This window comes from Brienomyrus brachyistius, chromosome 2, assembly GCF_023856365.1.
Source record: "Brienomyrus brachyistius isolate T26 chromosome 2, BBRACH_0.4, whole genome shotgun sequence".
Classification (NCBI taxonomy): Eukaryota; Metazoa; Chordata; class Actinopteri; order Osteoglossiformes; family Mormyridae; genus Brienomyrus; species Brienomyrus brachyistius.
This window is the reverse complement of record NC_064534.1, coordinates 24,437,233-24,459,167: the sequence shown is the minus strand read 5'-3', so window position 1 is coordinate 24,459,167 and position 21,935 is coordinate 24,437,233. Positions and strand designations below refer to the sequence as shown.

Sequence of the window (21,935 nt, the reverse complement as noted above, 5' to 3'; positions counted from 1 at the left end):
GAAAACAGTTTTTTGTAGGATTGAAATTATAGATTTTGTTAAATTAAAAAAAAGGAGCCACACGCAGTGTTGTGCCTGTCAAAAATGAGCAGTTTTACAACAATTGGCATTGCCCCCAAATTAAATCGAGAGCCCAAACAAAAAAAAAATTAGTTGGAGACCTTATGTAACACATCCTTCAATGAACGAGAATAAATAAACGAGAAAAGTAAGATCCCATCCAAGTTCTTAATGGCAACAAATTGCACTCAAGGTTATGTCATGTGGAATATGAGAGAATCCAGGACTGCTAACAAGGCTTTGATTGCCTCGTCCTGTCCTTCATGAGTGACCATCTGCCGGGGTGAGGGAGGGGGTCATAGAAGTGCCTGACCTGGATGTTGTTGCCACCCCCAAATTGGGTGGCACTCAGTAGCCCATAATTCAATCTGGAGGCTGACACGGTATCACCGCACAGTGCCAAGGCTGCCTCAGAGAGGCAGGGACTCCCTGGTGCCCCTACCAGGGCAGAAGTCACGCAGAACCAGCATCTCCATGGGCTTCTAAGCGCTATCATTACACTACAACAATGCCCCCTCAAGCACCTCCTGTTTACACTCTCAGACACATAGTCCCCACTTAAAGGATTACCTTACGCTTCCTCAAGCATCATTCTCTCAAACCTAAATGGCTTCAAGTAAAGATGACAGGCTTATAAAAGAGAGCGATGAAAAACACAGTGGTCTGGAAACTGAGTAAACCTCTGGGTCTGTTGTGCTCTCTGCCTGTCAACAGGAAACGTAAAGCTTTATCTTTCTATTTGAACGCCAAGCCTGATCATTTCAGATGTACATTTTCTTTAAAAGATTATTTTTAAAAAGTTGGTGGTGAATGAAATGAAATTTCAATAGTGTTACAGTATACTTATTGAATCAGGTCGGTCATTGCCTAATCTTTGTAATTTTGTTTATTTAGCTATCACTGATAAAAATGTGGAAAAAAGTCTGTGCCATCTTTTTAGTAATTGTTTATGCAAATCAATTTTGGAATAAAGAAGCCTGAATATTTGAATAGCTATTCCTGTAATTCCTAAAACCATCTATTTGCATTATAACTGTAAAACTCGGCATAGACCCCCAACAACATAAATGGGAGTGGTTTTAGATAAAGACAGATTGTAGATGTAAAAGCTACAGAACTAATAGGGACATTATTATTAGCAAGATTACAACATGGAGATGACTGCAGACTTTTCATTTCTGGAGGTTCGTAAAAAAATGATATGAATCCTACCCGAAATTAAGCTTTCAATACTGTGACCAATTTCTCCTCTATCACAGACTCTGATCCAGATATAGCTGTCAAACGGGAAAAGATAGGCAAGTTCTCAATAAGTGTCGTTCACCCACCCGCACTGCTATTTTTGTCTTTCTTTGTATTCACATGAATATTTAAGTTAATTACATTTTTATTAATAACCTTTATGCTTGACATGGAACTTTTATTACACCATCTAGGGAAGTCTGGAAGCATTGTTTTAAAAACCAACCTGATGTTAAAATAAGCCGTGATATTCGATAGCTGTGCACATCTTTCCAAAAATTTTGAATGTAAACAAAAATACAGATGTTCACCAACAGCTTCCACAATTTTGCACAATCCTCTAGAAGAGTGTTTCCCAATCCAGTCCTCAGGGACCCACAGTCGGTACATGTTTTTGCTCTCTCTGGGGTCCGTGCCAGACAGTCCACATTTTTGGCCCTACCCGGCTCCCAAAAACATGGACCGTCTGTGGATCCCCCGGGACTGGATTGGGCAACACTGCTCTATGAAGAGTCATCCAGTCAAGGTTGCAGTGGATGTACATCATCACGCTTATTAAATTGTGCTGCATGTCATGTCCAGCACTTGTGCATTTACAATTATACATAAGCTTGTGTCCACTAGCAGCCTTGGCACTAGCTGAGAAGGTGGAAGCTGATCTGTCTCTATTGATAGCCCATGGGGTGCATGTCAACATACACAATGAACACAAGGTCCTGCTTAAGATCTACTTACAAATAGAGGTGCAACAGAGGCCCAGTTCTCATTGGCTGTTTGTTTAGTGCAGGGAAAATCTGAGCTTGGGCAGCCATGATGCCAGTCAACAGGTATGGAAATCTTCCTAAGCCCCACAATGCCCTGTCCTGAAATAGTCTTAATTAAGATGCTATTTAGCAGTAGCATGTACACCAGGACTTCTAGACTTTTAGAGGGCTTTTGTACTCTAAATAACCAGAGCAGCTCCCTGTCCTTCTGACATACATACCTTCATGCACTCTGCTGTGAAATTATGCATGCTCTCCTAAGTATGTGCTGGACAGCTGACTGCTCTTCCAAAAGAAAATACACACTTGTCAGAAAAACAAACCTGACCTAACTATTTGTCCGCATAATTTACATAACTTCTCTGGGTATAATTTACGTCGAGATTGTGACCCAAAGACTTCAGTCTTAGTATGTATGACTTTGCCTGTGTGTGGCAAAATCCCAGAATGGAAACACTGATAGCAGAAGGACTCGCTTTTGATGTTGCTTTCATGACCTTGCGTAGGGTGTGAAACTAAATCCTTTGGAGAGCACAGTGCGCGGGAGGAAAGGAGTTGAAATGCACCTTTGAAATGATGGCATTTGTCAAGTAAGCTCGCTATTTTGCTCCAGCTATCAGAGGTCATCACAGAAGGAGACCAGTGATTCTCTTTTGTCTTCTATTTGTGCACTTTCACAATATGCTAACATCTTTACACGCTCAAGTTATTTTAAAGCACAGCAAGTAGAAATGTCACTATCTTCTCATGTTGTGCACCTTTTGCAACACAAACAACTAGATAAAATAAGTAGATAAAGATGCCTACAAAACCAATGACTAATAAGTAAAATGACTATATTATTATTACAGACTTGTGCAAATAACCCACAATGAAAGTACACTGTATATTGTGCTAATTATATTACAGAGCATACAGTAGATATATGCATCCCAATTTCAAAAGACAGTCCAGCATAGTTTTTCACATACTCCAACATGCCACACAAAATATTCACGTATAGCTGAAGCCCATTTTCATTCCCATTTTATCATCCTCTTTGCCCCTTTATCTCCATGTACAGCTTCTCTCCTTGACTCATTGAGTGAGATCAAAAGTGACACTTCTTCTGGGTTTAGGTTAGTCCCCTCTATTGGACGCATTCAATAGGGATGTGATTGGATGGGTCCTTGAGTCATAGTCACTCCTTTCCAACAAACCTGTGAAATATCTCTGAAATATCTGTGACCTTCTGAAACCTTTTGCACTGTGGTATGGCATGTCACAGTTCGATCCTGCTAGACATGACCAACAGGTGGCTATTAAAGCACTCACCAAGTAACCTTGCACCTCTGCCCTCGCAGTGTGAAAATTTCAGGGAAACTGCTTCCCACTGAACAGCCAAGTTACTTATTTTATTTTATTTTATTTTATTCAGCACTGCTTCTGACTGGCTTGCTGCAGTTGTCTAATAATTGGTAATAGTATCCAATAACATATGCATATTGTACATGATTAATAAAATTAACAAAACCAAATAAAAGGTTTTCATTTCAATGTTTTCATCAACAAGTAACACATTTTCACATGCGATTGTTGTTGAATATTATGCATATCGATTTATGTAGATATACTTACATTACTCAGTTCAAAATTCAGTCTAATCACTAACCTTTCCTTAATCCATACATTTATGATATCCAACCACGACAACTCATCAACAGATTTCTGTTCTCAACAAAGTTCTGTCAAAAGCGCATGCATTTCAAAGGGCAACAGTGTAACACCCACAGGGAAGCAAGTAAAATAATGTTGGCCCACGTGGGTGTAAAGATAAAAGCAAAACAAGAGTGGTGCTTGTGGGTGTCATGGCTAGAGAGCAAAGGAAAAGCAGCCTAATCTCCCACAGCCAACCAAGCTACCTGCTCACCAACACCACTCTGCCCCCAGCGAATACCTCGTATTTTTCATATATCCTTCATTGAGTTTCTATGCATAATTCATAGAAAGGTTAGATAGGTGGGGTCTCTGGTTCATTGTAGGCTGCAGTGAATTCTTTTAAACAATGCTGCTATCCTTCGTATCAATTTATTAAAAAATTCTATTCAGTTCTGTTAGCTATAATATGACAAATCAATGGTGTATTTGCATGTGCTACATTACCGTGATAGTAGTTCCTGCCTGCGGTCCTTTCTTGCAATGTTTATTAAAACTTTAATCCAAATGAGTAGAACCTGATAACCTAAGTTTTAATACTAAGAACATACATATTATTTAAGTTCTTTCTGTACGCATTCAGTGGTTAAGCAGGAATTAACTATATGGTGGGCTAAGATAAAGTCTGTCAAACACATATCACAGATCATTCAGCTGCAGCGAAACATCCATACCAAAACAAGCAAAAATGAGATGTGGGTGTCATGACAACTGCGAAGAGGAGACATGAACTTCAGGTCACCCTACTCCTTTGCAAAGAAATTCCTACAAACTTACAGCCCTCTATCAAGAAGAAACCGTGTTGTCTCACTTTTACAAATATGTTCCTGGGACCGATTCCTGGACAACTTTCCAATCTGGGTCCAAACTGGACTTTCTTCAAGTCAAGTAAAGCTTTATCTTCTCAATCATGTACAGTAACACAGTTCAAGGAAATATTTGTCCACCTGAGCCTTTGCTGCAATATTCCTAATAGGACAGACATTACAGCATTAAAGACAAAAAAAACTCTTATGAAATTATCAATAATTTAAGGGGAGGGAAGACCACTAGTTGTACCTTTTGTTTAACATAAACATGGAACATTAGACAAACAATGAACAGGCACACTACATATACATGAAATACTGTCCATGCTGATGGACACAACTGTAAAACGTATAGTGACATAAACAGTATTCTCAGCGATGGTTTTTTCTTCCTGATTGTTTTGAACACCCATAAGACTACCTCACCCAAAACTCGGTATACTCCTCCTGTACTGTACTGAGCCTGGTCTCAGTACTGTTGTTCTCTAGGAGGAATCAGGCAAGCTGCGACTTCCCTATAAATATCCATTTTGCTCCCGATGCAAACTGTCCTTCTGTAACATCTAAGAACAGGGGGTTGGTGGGGGAATCAGGATGAGCAGAAAGACTTGCAATAGAGATTCATGCTGTACTGTTTTCATTTTACTATGTTCTAAGGCTGTTGTATACGTTTGCTTAGTATGTGTCTTTTGCTGCATTCAGAGTTGGGTATTATATTCTCTATGTAAGTGCATATATGTGTGTGTGTGTGTGTGTGTGTATATATATATATATATATACATACATATATATATATATATATATATATATATATATATATATATATACATACATACATATATATACATACATACTGTACATACATATATATAGTTACCTGCAGAACTATTAACCATTTTTTTGCCAAAATTATGTTCCTTTACAGTTTAATATACAGTTAGATATACATATTATTTGCCAGAAATTCAAAGCAAATTGCTAACTCAAGGAAATGCCTATATATGAAAAATGAATGGATATGTATAAATGATCAACACACTAAAAAAAACTTAATAATTAAATTCAGGAAAGGAGAGAGACATCATTGCCGCACATGCCCAGTCTAAATCCACAGGTGTTTCTGAAGTGCACAGATTTACCAGCAGATTTGTGATGAGAAATTTGAAGCCAAAAAAATTTTTTATGGAGTTCGAGGACTGAGAGTGTAATTGTGCATTAGCCAATATTATCCTCCTTAGCCAAGGGGCAGGAAAGAAGGGATTAATAAATATTAGCGTTTGAAAAGCCTAATAAAACACGTTTGGGCAAAAACTGTTGTCAAATTAGATTTGACAGAAGCCCAACATTGTGACACTGTGCTGCAGTCAAGCAGGCTTGTTGGTAGAGTTGAAGAGAGCACTGGAACTGATGGAAAAACAGACAAAGAAAAGCATGAGAATATAGACACATAGACGAAGATGTCTGAGTATCTATCTCTCTATCTATCTACCTATAATATAAAAATACAGTATATATGATACATGAAGATTGTAAACATTCTTTTTCTGGCACCTAAACTTACCCCTTTGCTTTCTGCTGTTACTGTATATTTTTCTAAACATTCAACGGCCACTCATTGTGGCACGCTGATTGTTTAACATATTTCCCAGACAACTACAGGCCGGGCCATGCTTACAATCTAGCTCACCTTTAATAGTTTACCTTTATTTGCTTATTTACCCCTCTTCATTTATAATGCTTACTAATGCACCGATAACAACAGGTAATGGGATCTTTAAGCCGCTCATTTGAAAAGCAGAACAGGATGAAAAAGGCAGTGCACGCGTGACTGAAAGGGTTATTAACTCCGAGCGCATCCCTCTTTCTCACTCCCTCGAAGCACACCAACAGCTCTGCTGTGCATATTACAACGGGGCTCACTGATAACGGCGTTGCAGGGAAGTACGGAGGCTCGCCTAATTGCCCGATTAGAATGCAAAGGGTGAGGAAAACCACTGCTTGGATTTTGCTGTCACAGTTTTGCTTTCAGTTCAAAAGGATTCCAGTTTTACAGAAGTCAGACTATTTACTGGTAAACCTAAAACCGCTTGCTGTTAGCTAATGATTGCAAACGATAAAAGTAATGATAAAAACACATTTAATCAGTTTTCACAAATACACTAATACATTAAAGTAGATATCAAGTAAGGAGACATTCTAGTGTTTCGTAACCCTATGTTAAACTAGCTAGAAAATCCAAAGTAAGGTACAATATTGCATTGTATTTTTTGTACAAAGCAGCCTTCCTGACATTTAATATGAGTTTTGAATGAGAAACAAAAGTTATGCAGTACTTCATTTTTCGCATATTTCTCATTCAATTCATGCGATTAGTGGAATTGTGTAAAATATTAGTGGAATTTTGGAATGTTGCTGGTGGCCGGGATGGAATCCCTCCAGCAAACAGTTGGCTATTATGGTGACCATGAGGCTGCAGCAATGTCATCCATTTGACGAACATTCCAAACCATAATGTAAAAAGTTAGACATGGACCCATTGTTTGTAAAATACTATAACTAACTGACATTTAAACTATTTACCTGATCTTGTTCAAAATCTATGATGAGCCCACAGAGAGACTTACATTGTTATAGACAATATTATAGAATGTTATAGACAATATGGTGTATTTTTAATTATTTTTATTCACCTTTATTTAACCAGGCAAGACAGATTAAGAACATGTTTCTTATTTACAACTGTGGCCTGGAATTTTAATGATGAACATTAAGCTAACTTTCTAAAACCATGTGCGAAAATTATTTTCGAGCAATAGAAAGGGAGATAGCAGACAAACAATGATCACTGAACTTAACCATCCATCCATCCATCCATACATTTCCTATTCCCACTTATCCATATCATTGGATATTTTCCTTTGGAAAGCATTAGAATGAAAATCAAATGAAACCTGATTTTATGATGCATGCTGTTGATTTGGCCATAGAACAAAGCAACTGCAACTACATTTCTGGTGATGTACTACATCTACGACTAAATTAATTGTGGGTGAGAAGTCACAAAAGATTGCAGTGAAGTATATGAGTTAGCAGCAATACATACAGCATGACTTATGATAATCCTCTGAGTGAAATTTAATGAGAATGGATAAATCAGAAACAGACAAAACAGTGGTAAATTATATTGCTGAAGAGAGGGAGTACAGAGAGTTATAATGCAGAAGACAGTCAACATACATGCCAGTTCTGTGGAAGAAGAAGGTAGCAGTATTTCTGGGCTATTGCATTGTCCTAACCAGAAGAAATTTTAGCAATGATTCCAATGGGATATGCTGGCTCCTAAAGTTCAGAGATAGTGAACATTGGAGGCTGGAAACTCAAAAGTGTGTTCTTCTGGGAACAGATCAATGATGAAGGTTCAGTAGCTGACTGGTTGTGGCTTACTCACAGTCAAAGATTTTGAGGATGGCATGGAGCTCTGGAGGACTAAACATGAGTGAAGGATAGATAGATAGATAGATAGATAGATAGATAGATAGATAGATAGATAGATAGATAGATAGATAGATAGATAGATAGATAGATAGATAGATAGATAGATAGATGGCATAATTGGCTTTTCTATTTCTACATTTCCTCATATATTTATATATTTACACATTTCATTACTTTTTAAATTTCGCATTTGCACATTCCTTCATTTACTTATTTCTGTATTTATATCTCTGTATGTTAATAAGGAAGGTAGATAGGCAGGATTGGTTAAAGAGGTGGGATCACTTTGGCTCTAATGCCTCTATGTATCTTTATATCGTCATAGTATTGGAGCAACACAAAGGCTGAGTGCTTTTCACTGTGCCTCACACCTCTTGGATTGGGTTTCCTATTTTTACTCCCAACTCTGTGTAAGGAATTGGTTCTTCTTCACACATGTCTTCTCTGGGTTTCATGGTATGAGATCTCAGTACTGGTAATTGCATCATGCGCCACATAACATTTTGGTCAACGATGGACCGCATATACGATAATGGTCCCATAGCATTATATTGTAATGGAGCTGATAAATTCCTATCGCCTAGTGACATCATAGCCTTCGTAGCATCATAGCACAATGCATTACTCACATGTTTGTGGTGACGCTGGTGTCAACAAACCTATTCCAGTCGTATAAAACTGTAGCACATACAATTATATGCGGTACATAATACTTGTTCACACAATGCCAAAATTGCCTAACGATGCATATTTCAGAACCTATCCTCATCACTAAGCAACGCATGAGTGCATGGAATATGGATAGATAATATTACTATTACTTCACATTATTGACACAAGAGAGTAGTGTTGGACATATTGGACTCCTAAGCCAGACAGCTACTTAAAGAACATGTAACCTCTATTATATTATATTAGAATAATGTTCTAATTCTCTGGAAGATTTCAGTATCACTGCGGACTAGGTAAATTATTGGGATAGCCATTTAGATTCATATATATTTTACAATAAATCCATCAATTGTTTTAGCTAGCCAGGTAATCATACTTCATCAAAGGAAACCTTGCAGTTGTAAAAGAATGTAACCCCGAGGTTTTGTTCTTTATGACATCACAATTATATAGTCCACGAGGTCAGTATATTCGCAATCGGATGAGGTGCAGGCAGGAATGAGGCATATCTCTGTCATAAACAGACTAAGTGGCAAGAGGAGATCTAAAAGACAAGGAAAGGCTGTTTGCTAATGAGACCACCATCCGTTTGCATCCCTGAATATACATCATCAGTCACATGAGCAAATCTGTCCTTGTTCATTTCTTATGAATTGTAAAGAATCAGAGCAGTGTGGTGTCCCAGTGGGTAGCACCAATAGCCATGAATGCAGCTGCTGGCTCTGTGTGAGTGGAGTTTCTCCTCCCTGTGTGTGTGCAGGATTCCTCCAAATGCTTCAGGTGTCTCCCTCAGTCTGGAAATAGGTGATTTGATATCTCTGAGTTGTGTACAATATGTGTGTGCTCTGCAGTAGGCAGTGATATTGTCCAGGGCGTTTCGCTTGTCTCCTGTACTACGCTAGATCATCTGCATGGACGATAGATGGATTCCATCCATTCATTCCATTTCCATTCCCTCTCGTCCTGTACAGGATTGCGAGGGTCCAGAGCCTATCCAAGAAGCTACTGGTGTAAGGCAGGGATTAACCCAGGATGGGGCACCAATCGATTGCAAAGCACACATACCATTCAGACGCACATTCACACCTACGGACAAAGCCGGCAACTACAATTCACTTTAGCAAGTTTTTGGACTGTAGGAGGAAACCAAAGAATCTGGAGGAAAGCAGATAGATGGATATAAATAACAAATTAAAACCAGCACTGTGACTCAATACATTGTTATATAAACATCAAAATTCCATTACAAAAGGTAGAATATTGGCTTATTTAATTCACACAGTTTTTTTGGTAAACTTTTCTAATGTCAGTGGAAAACATTCTTGAAAGAGTCATTCCATTTATAGCTTTAATCTGTGTGATTAAATTTTAATTATACAACAGAACAAAATCATTTAACCTGAAGAAAGGGTAGCTCACATCCAGGAGCCACTGAATTCCCTTCAAATAAATAGATCAGTATTTGAATTCCATCAAGATTTATTTGCTGTGCAGTGCTAAGACCCGGTCTAACTAAAAGGGTAGCTTAGTGCTAAATGTCAGAGGATATTCAGGTCAGTACAGGGTCTTATATGCCAAACTGTGGGTGTGAGAGAAAGGACATGGAAAGGTTAAGGGAAGATTATGGCTTGACTATTGCAGCCTGTTCTTCTGCTTTCACTTCACTTAGACTATGGCCAAGATTATGATGAAACTTGAAAGTTGAAAATTAGGATGCCTTCCAAAGCAGTTCGTTAAATGCTGCTGTTTTGGATATAGACCATTTAGCGCTGCATGGAGCATTGTGTGTTTTTGTGTAATAAAACATGTTTTTAAAAAGGCTTCTGAGAGAGGATTAAGTTATTCACATCTGATTTGGCCTCTATGATGGTGTACTCCTAATGAACCCACATTTGTAGAGATCCAAGTGGTTTTTAAGGAACAAATGACTTAAACGGGGGAAAAATAACAGCGTTGCAGAGATACTGTAGATATCACAGTTCCACTCGACATTATGAAAGGCCATTGAATTTATGTCTGCAGTGGAGGCAAGAGTGCATTGCAGAATGTTTGAACACCAGCTGTGTTATTTCAGCACAACAGTTTTACAATCATGCAGCAGCTGGCTTTTAACCATTTGAATGCTCTGAATTCATGAAGTTAATAATAGTAAAATAGGGTGCTGGGACATTTGTGCAGCCCACTCAGGCCTGTATGTATGACAGTAGCGGTTTGCTATCAACCCTTAAAAGAAATTTAGCTGCATTTCAGTTTATGCTTATCCTGATTTAAAAAAACGGCCTTTTCATCTTAAATGATACAAGCCAGCAGTATTAATTCTAGATCTTAGGCTACTGTTAGTGGTTGAAAGACTTCATAGGTCTTTACTTTAGAAGAGTTTATGTTCAATTAATTCTTAATAAGGACATTTGATTGCAACATTAACATTAAGAATAACTTCCACTGAGGTGCAATTTTGTTTTTTTTTTTCCACATCGTGCACAAATACCAGTATGAAATTCTTTGGAATGGTCTTCCAGATATACAAATAAATTACTGTTGTTTTTCTTTTCCTTTGTCATCAAAGGAGCTAAGCTATGCTTAAATTAAATGCTAAAAGGAATTTAGTTTAATAATTTAAACATCACATGCAACACATCGTTGAATAAACTTGAATAAAATTGTTGAAAAAAACTGACAGTATCTATATAATTCATGGTTTGAGTTAAATGAAAATTAAGAACCGAATTCTATTTTTATATCTGATAAAATATACACATTTTCAATAAACAAGACTATATTTTTGAGTAAAAATACTGTGCATGCTTCCTTGTTACAATAACTGGGGAAGTATGTGGTTTTGTAGGTTCAGTACATGTTAGGACCCGTGTCTGGAAACTCCCGGTTCCAAATCCCACTGTTGGTCAAGTGGTTTCACCATTGGGTCCTTGATCTTGGGCCTTAACCCTAATTGCTCTAGAGACTGTTTGACCCTGTATTCTCAATTGAACATCACTTTGGAAGAAAGTGACTGCTCAGTAAATGTGTAAGAAATAGTCTGAATTGAATTTTGTTTTCATTCATTAAATAAAAACCATTTCTATGTAATAATAATATTCATCTTTCATAGTTTGGTGTGGTAGGGTTATCTTATTGATGAGTATTAATCTATTTACATGTTTTTACAGCAAAATATTTTTATCATATGCAGCGCTGCCTCTCTGTGCGCAAGTTCATGCAGTCTGTTTGATGTTACTTTTAGATAGCTGATCACTATCAGGAGAGTTAAGAAGATTATAAAGGGCGATCTTGGCGAGTGAATTTGCATGCGTACCTTATCTCATTAGATACTTATCGTCCCTTTCCTGCAGACAGGCTGACCATCATGTATTCACACTCTCTGCTGCAGGCCCTCAATAAAGCATGACTAAAACTATTTTTCTTGCATTTAATGCATTTTTCCCCATTTTTCTTCTGATTGTGTAAATGTAGGACCAATGTGAGCTGAAAATTACCTTTATCCTTAACGGAATTTAATTTAGGTTTAAATGTTCTGCATGCCCTCCATCTCCAAAAACATATTGAATGTATTTTGCCGGGAATGACTTTGATTTAATTTGATTACGTGATTAAAAATTCAACATTTAAGGGAAGCTGACTCTGTAAATTGACAGATGTTACATGTATTAAGGGTAAAGTTCATTTTAACAGGCTTTAATAATTTAAAGTAGTACTGAAAAGGTGCCTTGAGATGCATTTTTCTTATTCAGTTCTACTATTGTGTGCCAAAGCTGTTGAATAAAAACTTTTTTTACACATTTACTGAAAATGTAAACTGCCAATAGCTGAAAGACTTTGGATCCTGAGTGAATGCAGAACAGAGGATATAAAAAACGTTACATAAACCACCGTAATGACACATACACAGAATAACAAACCCAAAATTACACAAATAAATGTATGAAGCATGCAACAAATTTGGAAGTAGCTAACTATGCAGTACATGTTGTTACTTTATAACTAGATTGCATTAACTAGTGTATTCAATAATTATACTGCCATACTGACAAGTTATGATGTCTGAGTAGGCATGAGACACTGGCCATGTGTAAAGCTGAGAGCAGGGGCGATTGCTCTGATCACCACACCGTCCGCACCCAGTTTCAGAGCAGTGGAAAACACTTGGCTTATTCAAGATGGTCTCCATGGAGTTAAGACTGATTAAGACCATGTCACATTTTATCACCATGACTAATGTATAGTCCAATGATCACAGGGTCCAGATATGAAGGTTTTCTGGATTGCTGTCCACTGTACATCCTACAGAACATCAGTCTGTCCTGGTAACTGCATTCCACCACTGGCAAGCAACAGTGGGCCCTCTCACCATCTCTTCTAAAAACAAAATGTCACATAGTATGTTTTATTATAAGCAAAATATCAATGTGAATTATCCAGCCTGGATCCAGAGGACATAAGGCAGGGGACACCTGGGTCAGGTAGACAGTATGAGAATATAATAAATCCAATACTCTACTTCTGCAGAGCTTCATGCATATAGAATAACCTTTATATGCATCAATTATTCTAGACAAATTTGGTAGTCATTTTATACAAAACCAAATTCATTTAATTACTGTGATCTCACAGTTCATAGTTGCTGCAATTTGTAATACATGTTTTAATAAGTATATTTTAATAAAAATTGCATGACACAAGTTTTACTGAATTCTGTGCAAGAACAAAGTCCTTTTGATTTCTGCTGTCTTTAACGTTATCAGTGCTAATAGAGCATTAGCATATTGCAACAGCCATGAGCTTTACTCGTCACAAAGCCTGTAAGTTTGTCCTATAATGCGTTTTTTTTTTCCCAACATTTTTTCCTGTTAATTCCTTTTTTAAAGCAGACAGTAACGGAATGCTTCCTGATTCCTCTGGGAAAGTGTTCTGCCTGTCCCCATATCCGGCTTCGCTGTGCCTTGGGCCTTGCAGATGTAGCTGCTATGTGTTTATAAGAGCAATGCATCTTTGAACGGGATGCCTCTCTCTCAATTTCCATGTTATAGCTAGAGGGTTGCCTTTTTCTATTCTCTTTCTAACTTTTACTTTTTTATTCCTCTCATTCAAGCCTTACTTTAAGGAAGGAAGCTGCTATATTAAGTGTTCCTTTATTTCTTGCCGTTTTACAAAACAGTTTATGTACTTCTGATTCTCTGTGAGTCAGCATGAAACACGGTTATCTTTTCATCCTCACATCCTTCAACCCCCAGGATTCATCTTGCACTCAGGAGAAGCATAATACTGCTTTCTATTGATTTTCTTTGTATTTTTTTTAAGTTTTCTGGAAGTTTCTTGAAAAGTCTTTATTCATTATTTTGTTGGTTGTTTCCCTGTTTTGAGAAATATATGCTTTTCACTCTCCCTCTGTGAGTGTTAAACTCACTCTGAGTCACCCGTGTCCAAACCGGGCCCAGACGTGGGTTTCGGAAACAAGTAACAAGCCACTATACAAACCTACACTGCTCCCTGACTGTGTGACTGAAGCAGAAACATAGTTTATATGAAAAAGGGAAATAATTCCTTGGAGTAGCGCGGTAAAGTGACCATTTGTGTTTGTGGTGGAATCTTTGGCGGTTAATATTTGCAAGATCATATTTGCTCAGCACTGGTGATAGGGAGGTACCCACTGCCAAATTGCATAATAAAGTATTAATTTTATTAAAAATGGAGTATTTGACAGAACCATTCCAATATTATTTTAGAGGGAAATGGCCTGTTCAGCAAGAAGATATACAAAGTAGTATGTTGGATCAGATCCTTCCTTACATTAATTTATTTTAATGGTATTACAGTTGTTATCTGTTTGCTTATGATATTGAAAGATGCTCAGTCTTACCTTCTGGTAAGTCCTGGTAGATGTAATCTTCATCGATATGTTAGGAAAAGTAAATATTACCATGTGGGCAAAGAGGAACTGATAAAGGTATAAAAATTACATTTTTCATGGTATGTAGCATGGCAGTCGAGGACATCAATATTCCATATCAGTGCCAGAAGGGACTCTGCTGTTGTACCTTAGAAAGACTTCTCAGGTTTCGGTGAGCGCGGGTAATGCGCACAGGCAGGAAGCAGGCAAGGCGGGCAGGAAACGGGGATTTATTTGGGTACGGGGACCAGGAAACATCAGACGTAGACTAACATCAATGACAGACAAGGAACCAGGGCAAGACGCGGACTGAAATACACAAGACAGAGCAAAATAACTAGACACAGCTGGGTACGATCGGGGAAGCACACGTGGATATTCAGGGGGGCGTGGCACACACGTGGATATTCAGGGGGGCGTGGCACACACGAGGATTGGACGAGCTGGGCGTGACAAGACTCACGTTATGTTTTTTTTTTTTTTTTTTTAACATGAACTGCTTCAGTAAAATGCTTAGCTGCACACATTGGAAGAAACCATATGTAAATTAAACCTGTGCTTAAGCAAATACCAGTAATCCATTAATTTTCTTAATTCATTAAAATAATCTTATCAACCCCATTTCTCTCTTCTATGCCGATAAATACTTTCACTACATTGTTCCTTAGGAAGTCCTATGGAAGATAAATAGAATTTAATTGCGTTGACTTTTCTTGACTATTTCTGATCGTTCCGAATCTGTGCTCTAGCCGACAGCAGCAATAGTACGTTTCAGAGGTCGGCTCAAGTGAGTGAGAATGTGGTTATTTATTACTGCAGTATGACAAAATAATCTGTCTGTACAGGGATGTCAGACAAGGCAACGTTCACTGTAAAACAGGTAGGGGTAACATTATGGTTGCATCCATTGATAGGTCATTTCCTTTTGCTCGTTTTGGTCCAGCGGCTGTATCAGTGAGGCTAGGGCTAGGATGGAAATGCGTAGCATGGAGGGGGATTAACTAAGACTCAGAAAGATAAGACAGGAAGTGGAGGTGGGCCAGGATTTTCTTATGACACATGCACTCGGATGTCATTTAGCGCTTGCTACAATTCAACCTGCTACAATCCGTCTGACCTTTAGCTATTCTCAAAATTTGGACCCGTGACGTCTCTGTCAGATGTGCAGTAGCGGCACAGCCCAGGTACACACTGTATACGACAGCAGCCGCATAGGGGCAAGCTTTTTGCCTGTTGGCTGTAGGGTTTTGAGGTCGGGGAGAGGAGGTATGTGATACAGCCATTAAAATTACGAAAAAAAATACATATAGAATGGAAGAATTATTAAAAATGAATAAAATGAAACTTATGCCTACTACATGTCGCACGCTGCTTCGAGAGGGGACAGCATGTGAACACAGACACCGCCTTTGTGCCTATCTGTCTTCAGGCCTGTACTGAGGCAGTGTGGAAAGTTCTGCCCCTGTTCATTGCTGGGAACCCACCTAATGCCTTATTTATGAGCACCTCTTAAGGAAAATCTTTAGGTTCCGGTTTAGTCCTCACCACAGGTACATTAGTTGCCAGACAGAGGGTAGAAAAAAAAAAAAAACTCCCATTTGAAATTGTTCCCCCGTTCTTGAGGCTGGGGGATTCGCAAATGTAAAACACAGTTTGAGGCTCACAATTGGCAGAGAGCAACTCATTTCAAGTTAGTCTCCAATGTGCTCTCTTTTTTCACCCGGGCAAAAAGATTTTAATTCAGATAGCCGACGTGGCGGCTTCCCTCTGTGGGCTTCTGCGCGCGCCGGGCTGCCTGGGATTGCCGCAGAGAAGAGGAGAAGCAGAAAATGTGGGAAGGGGAGAGAGAAAGGCGTACAGCTGCTTTATGGGAGATGTACAATCCGTCTCATTCCAACCTGCATTTCTGGGTCACTAGAGACATTTAAACTGCACTTATAATTAACAGCTATTTTTAAACAGAAAAAAATGGAGCGCTGGCGAGGTACAAAAGCATTAAAATTGCCCCAGATTCGCTATTGAATAGAACACATCACAGCAATATGCAGCTACATCAAAGTAAGAGCAGAGAAAGAAGAGACAGAGGCGATCAGTAGGGATAAATTGTTCCCTTTATAATGATGGAAGAATAGGCCTCTTTGCAGCTGAAACAATTTAATAACTGCATTCATTACAGTGGTGTCCACTGTCAGCTGTATTCTTTATTCTTTCTTTTTTGTATAGCGGCAGCGTTGTAGGTTCTCTAGGTTGTGTGTGTGTGCGTGCGCGTGCGCGTGCTTTTAACCCAAAATGAAGATATACCACTGCTGACATTCCCACATGAAGAACCGAGAGAACACCCAGCAGTTATGAGAAGGTCCCTCTAGCTTCTGCTCAATCACTGCTGGTAATTATAAGGAATGCCAATGATCTGTCCTAAAGCAAGCACAGATAGCTGTGCCTTTTGTTGCATTATATTATGTGTGCATTTATTTATTATTCTGTGCATATATATATATATATATATATATATATATATATATATATATATATATATATATATATATATATAATTTTTAATTTTTTTTGCTTTTTTTGAATGACATACAAATGATGCATAACAGATTGTCGCAGGATTACCTGGCCCCAAATTTTTTTTATAGATTTGTTCCTTTGTTTTATTCATATTATTCTTGCACCCGTATTAGGCTTATCTGGGTCCTGCTGTCGATCCAGCCTCCTTTTTTAATGCACAGTTTAGTAACGCTGCCCTGATATAGGCTGCATGTTTGTTGCCATAGCTACCGGTGCTTACAGTTATCTGCTTCCCCTGATTTTCCCGCATCATTGTTATGTCACCTGTTGTACATGAAGTCTTGGAATTCACTGAATCAGCTGAAGAGCGCACGCTCGCTCCAGGATGCCACAGCAGGCTAGTATAAATTATTAAACAACATTTTTCACTGCACATTATTTTCCACTTCCCTGAATGAAATGTGTTGTACAATGTACTACCTACATTTAATATGAAGTGTCAGACCATTTTATTGTCATATTTCCCCCTTGTGTAGCCCTCTTAAAGAATACACAACATTTCGTGGGGAGGGTGGGGGTATGTTTCTGAAATATTAGATAAGCAGTTCTTTCCCATTCTTCAAGCTTACTCTACAGAAGCAAGGCAGGGGGGCATTATCATGTCACCCCTCAAGGGTAGAACTCAGTGGCAATACCCCTTAAAGGCAATTAAAATGACATTCATCACCTACAAAATATTTGAATTTCAGGGCAAAATGTTCATTTTCACTGGGCTGTTTGCCCGTGAGCGAATATAATGTGTTTCCCTTAAAGCTGTTCCACTGTTGTTTCTGTCTCTTTTGATTTTGTTATATTTTACCTGAATAGGAAAATAGTAACTTGCTACAGTCTTTTGTGCGGCGGTTTTTAAAATATTTTTCGTCAAGGTTGTATGGCCTTGATCGCTCTGTTATGACAAAGCCAGCGCTCGCTGACAGGAAGCAGCTGATAAATGAGCTGTTTTGTGCTTCACAAAAAAAGAAAATAGTAATAAGTCCATCGCTCAGTAAAGTTCTGTGCAACAGTAAGCATTATGGGTAATTTTACAGAACAGAACATAAATGTCAGTCTCTGGACACCGTAAGACAAAACCTCTATCCCCTCAGATACTGTATTTCCTGACATACATTCACAGACAAACAGCCTTCCAGCAAGGCAATTATATTATGACATCCTAGGTTGTTTGCAGCACCTGTTGTGTAATTTAAGATGACAGCCATGCACCCACCTATGTTCATGCCGTTACTTAATCTTTGTCATCTTCTCTCAAAATTTGAAAGGGTGTGAAATTGCTTTTAATTTTTGAAAGAGAATAGTTTGTGAGTATGAAGTCAAAGTCTGGACTATTTTCATTATATAAATGTATAAATAAAATGTAAGTAATGACGGGGCAAAGGCATGATGGGACAGATATTTTTCCCTTTATAACAATTTTAAAATCTTTTATTTGCCTAGTAATAATCCATGTGCTAGATGTAACAGCAACCAGATTATGTGGACAACAGTAGCTCTGGCTCTGTGTAGGATCAGAGCACTTTCATTTATATAAAAACCCTTTATTTGAGTTATTTTAGGACATATTTTAATCTGCACATTTTAAGTTTAGCTATTTTGTATGGACGACTGAAATTACCTTTGGTTAGTTCAAATTTTAGAATGGCCACAATTCTATAGACGTTATACAATGGGTTTATTTATGTACGCTATAAATGTAAAACAGACAAAGGAGTGCTTGAGTGCAGTTATGATGAATCCTTGACCGTAACAGAAAGGCCTGGTTTTTCACAACCTCCCAACAACAGGTCAACAGCTTTGCACATCCAGCGAGCCACAATTAGCGAGGTGGTCCCTTTGATTGTGTCCATGCCTGAGGAACTCAGCGATGGCCGGCTGCCGGCGGCGAGAATAGGGGCACCTGGCAATGGAAAAGAGGAATGCCTCTCAGAGACGGGAGACGTGGGCACTTTGCGGGACACCTCACAGCGGGGTCAGTATGACAAGTGTGCTTAAAGGTTATTATCAGGCGCCCCCTTCCCCCCCCGTCTTATTATGTCTTTCTGGACAAATCTTCACACTTGCTCAATAGCAAGGGTGTGATTGCCTGCACATTGAGGAATGGAACTTAAGGCATGAGCCCCCAAGGCAAACAGCCCGGCACTGAAGAAGTAAACAAACCCACTAGTGTTCAGTTACCCCTGCTCATGTCCTCTATGTGATATTTATTCAGACACACATCGTGTCTTAGCAGGTGTTTGTTGTATTTTTAATACCCGGATTTTAAGTTTTATTTGTGACATTTTTGTTAAAGTCACCACCTTGAAAATAATTTTCGAAAAATCACCAAATTTCTGTTTATTCTCATTTTTTTTTTCTTTAAAAATGGATATTGGGGTGTTGCCTGCCTTCTCTGCTCACCAAAGTGACGAATGTTGTCTACTAAAGAGATTTTGCATTCAATCCCCCTGCGCTCCTCCCCCCACCAAACCTCATCCAGCACCTTCCTCTTCTGGCTTAAAATGCACCTTCCCCCTAAAGGTCAGGTTGGTCACACATCTGTGTGTGAAATGTGACCCCTCTGACATGCTGGGGGCTTTCCTAAGCCCCGCAAACCCTTTTATTCAGCGGAATGTCAGGCCTAACAAGCTGCCTGCCAGGCCTGCAGCTAAAGTGGCAGCTGCCCCTCACTGCTACACCGCAGCGGCCGTAATAAATTATTGCTTCCACAAGATGAAATTGTTACCCTGCGTGGCCTGTAACAAATTACAGTTTTCAACAGCGGCATGGGCTGTGGGCTGGGCCCTTCCTGGAGGTTTGACCAATGGGCTGCACGCAGCACAATGGCTGCCGAGTCTGGTCTTTTTCACTCCTGAATTAAGTCCTAAAGCACAATGCTTGCTATTCACAGCAAGTGGCAGACCTTACGCTGTCCTTTTCTACCCAACTGGCAGGCAGCTCCAAGCGGGACGGGGAGGGGTGCTGAAGTGGAAGGCGGTGAGAGCGGATCGCGGCCTCCCTCCAGCTGAATAGCGGCCTGACCCGAGGCACTCGCCGCTTCATCCCTTATTCCTCGATCCCTCAGAGTCCGGCATATAGTCAAAAAATCCCAAAGCCAAACACAGACAGTGAAAAAAAAATGTCAAAGTCTCTGTACCTAAAGATAAGCAAACTGTATGACAGAATGTTGTATTTGTCACAGAGACAATTATGAGAGTTATGGGCAGTTCAGCGTATAGCGTGTTGGTCGTTAACGTACGAAAGAGATCATTAAACATTAAACATGAACAAGAATCATGGGCAGCTATAAATAATGTACAATTAGCAGCAATGTGACAGGTGGTCCTGCAAAGTGTGAGATGAATATATATATATATATATATATATATATATATATATATATATATATATATATATATATATATATATATATATATGTGTGTGTATGTGTATGTATATATATCATACTTACTGATGAAGCTGCGCAAAGCAATATCAAGAAACTTTACCCTATTGTCAAATAAATATGGTAATATTAGTAATTGTACTGAATAAAAATTCCCTTGCTTACTTCTGTGACATAACAGTATTTCATATAGCACTACTAGTTGGGGTCATCGTATTTTAATTTATTCAGAAAAAGAACCACTGGTTTTAAGAAACTCAATCCAGCCACTTTACATGACAGCTTTTGACAGAGTACAGTACCTGCAAAGTACTTCATAAATAGGGAAGATGTTAAACTTTGTATCTGGCAGAACAGTGCAGATCACTCACTTGGGGTGTGTAAAATGTTACCTGACGCTGCTAGAGAGGAGTATAATTGAAGGTTGAGTTTGTCAGACAAAGATGGAAGCTATTAGCTACATGCATTATACAAGATCCCATGTGGTCACAAAGAACAACCTCTCTCTCTCTCACACACACACACACACACCCCTTTTCTAGCTGCCAGAGTAATGGGCTATGTGCCACTGTTTATGTGTGTAGCCATGTTGGAAGGAAATTCAGTCATAAAGTAGTGGTGTATTTTTTACAACTTAAATTAAGTACAGAATGTTTGTTAGTTGCTCTCCATCCATTTTGCATTCCCATTTGCTCTCCATACTTTTCGCAGTCCCTGAGAGTATAGGGCACACATGCAGAGAGAACATGCAGACTGCATTCCCAAAGAGCAGGACCCTGGAGGGGAGAGGCTACACTGACAGTGTTGCTCACTGAGCCACGATGCTACTTGGTTGATGGTCTTTTTATTGTGATTGTTATTAGAGCCGCACGACGCGCGATGTTAACATCGACATCATATGCGATTGTCACATCACAAGGCCCACAATAGTCAGCTGAGTTGAGACCATCAATTACGCAAAAGCATTTCTACAGGCATAGGACACAAAACCTGGCAAGCGTTTTTTTTTTTTTTTTTGCTTTCTTTAATGATTGTTCTTTTTGAAGATTATCCGTTATGTTTTTAAAAATCAGTCTGACGTTTATTGCAGTTGCTTTTGCATGAGCTTTGCATGCACTCTCTGGGACGATCATAATCATTTGCGTCCTTGATGTTGGACTCACGTATAAACTGTGTGGAGTATTTGTGAGAAATGAAACAACAAAGAGTGGAGGGGGAAGAGCGAACAAGAATTGGTCACCAAAACACATTCATCTTCAGCTGCATTGAAATATTTTGGATTCCATAGAGACGATGTTGAGCAAAAGCAAGACGTAGGCATTGCTTTGTGTCTGTTGACA

At 38.8% G+C, this 21,935-nt stretch overlaps 1 long non-coding RNA gene across 1 annotated transcript in view; it reads left to right on the top strand.

The window, feature by feature from the left end:
* Positions 1 to 20,544, top strand: part of LOC125712791 (uncharacterized) — a 32,109-nt gene extending 11,565 nt beyond the window's left edge. Inside the window, exons 2-3 of the long non-coding RNA XR_007383401.1 lie at positions 18,998 to 19,182; positions 20,144 to 20,544. This is a non-coding gene — a long non-coding RNA (uncharacterized LOC125712791). The remainder of the gene's footprint in view (positions 1 to 18,997; positions 19,183 to 20,143) is intronic.
* Positions 20,545 to 21,935: the final 1,391 nt, after the last annotated feature.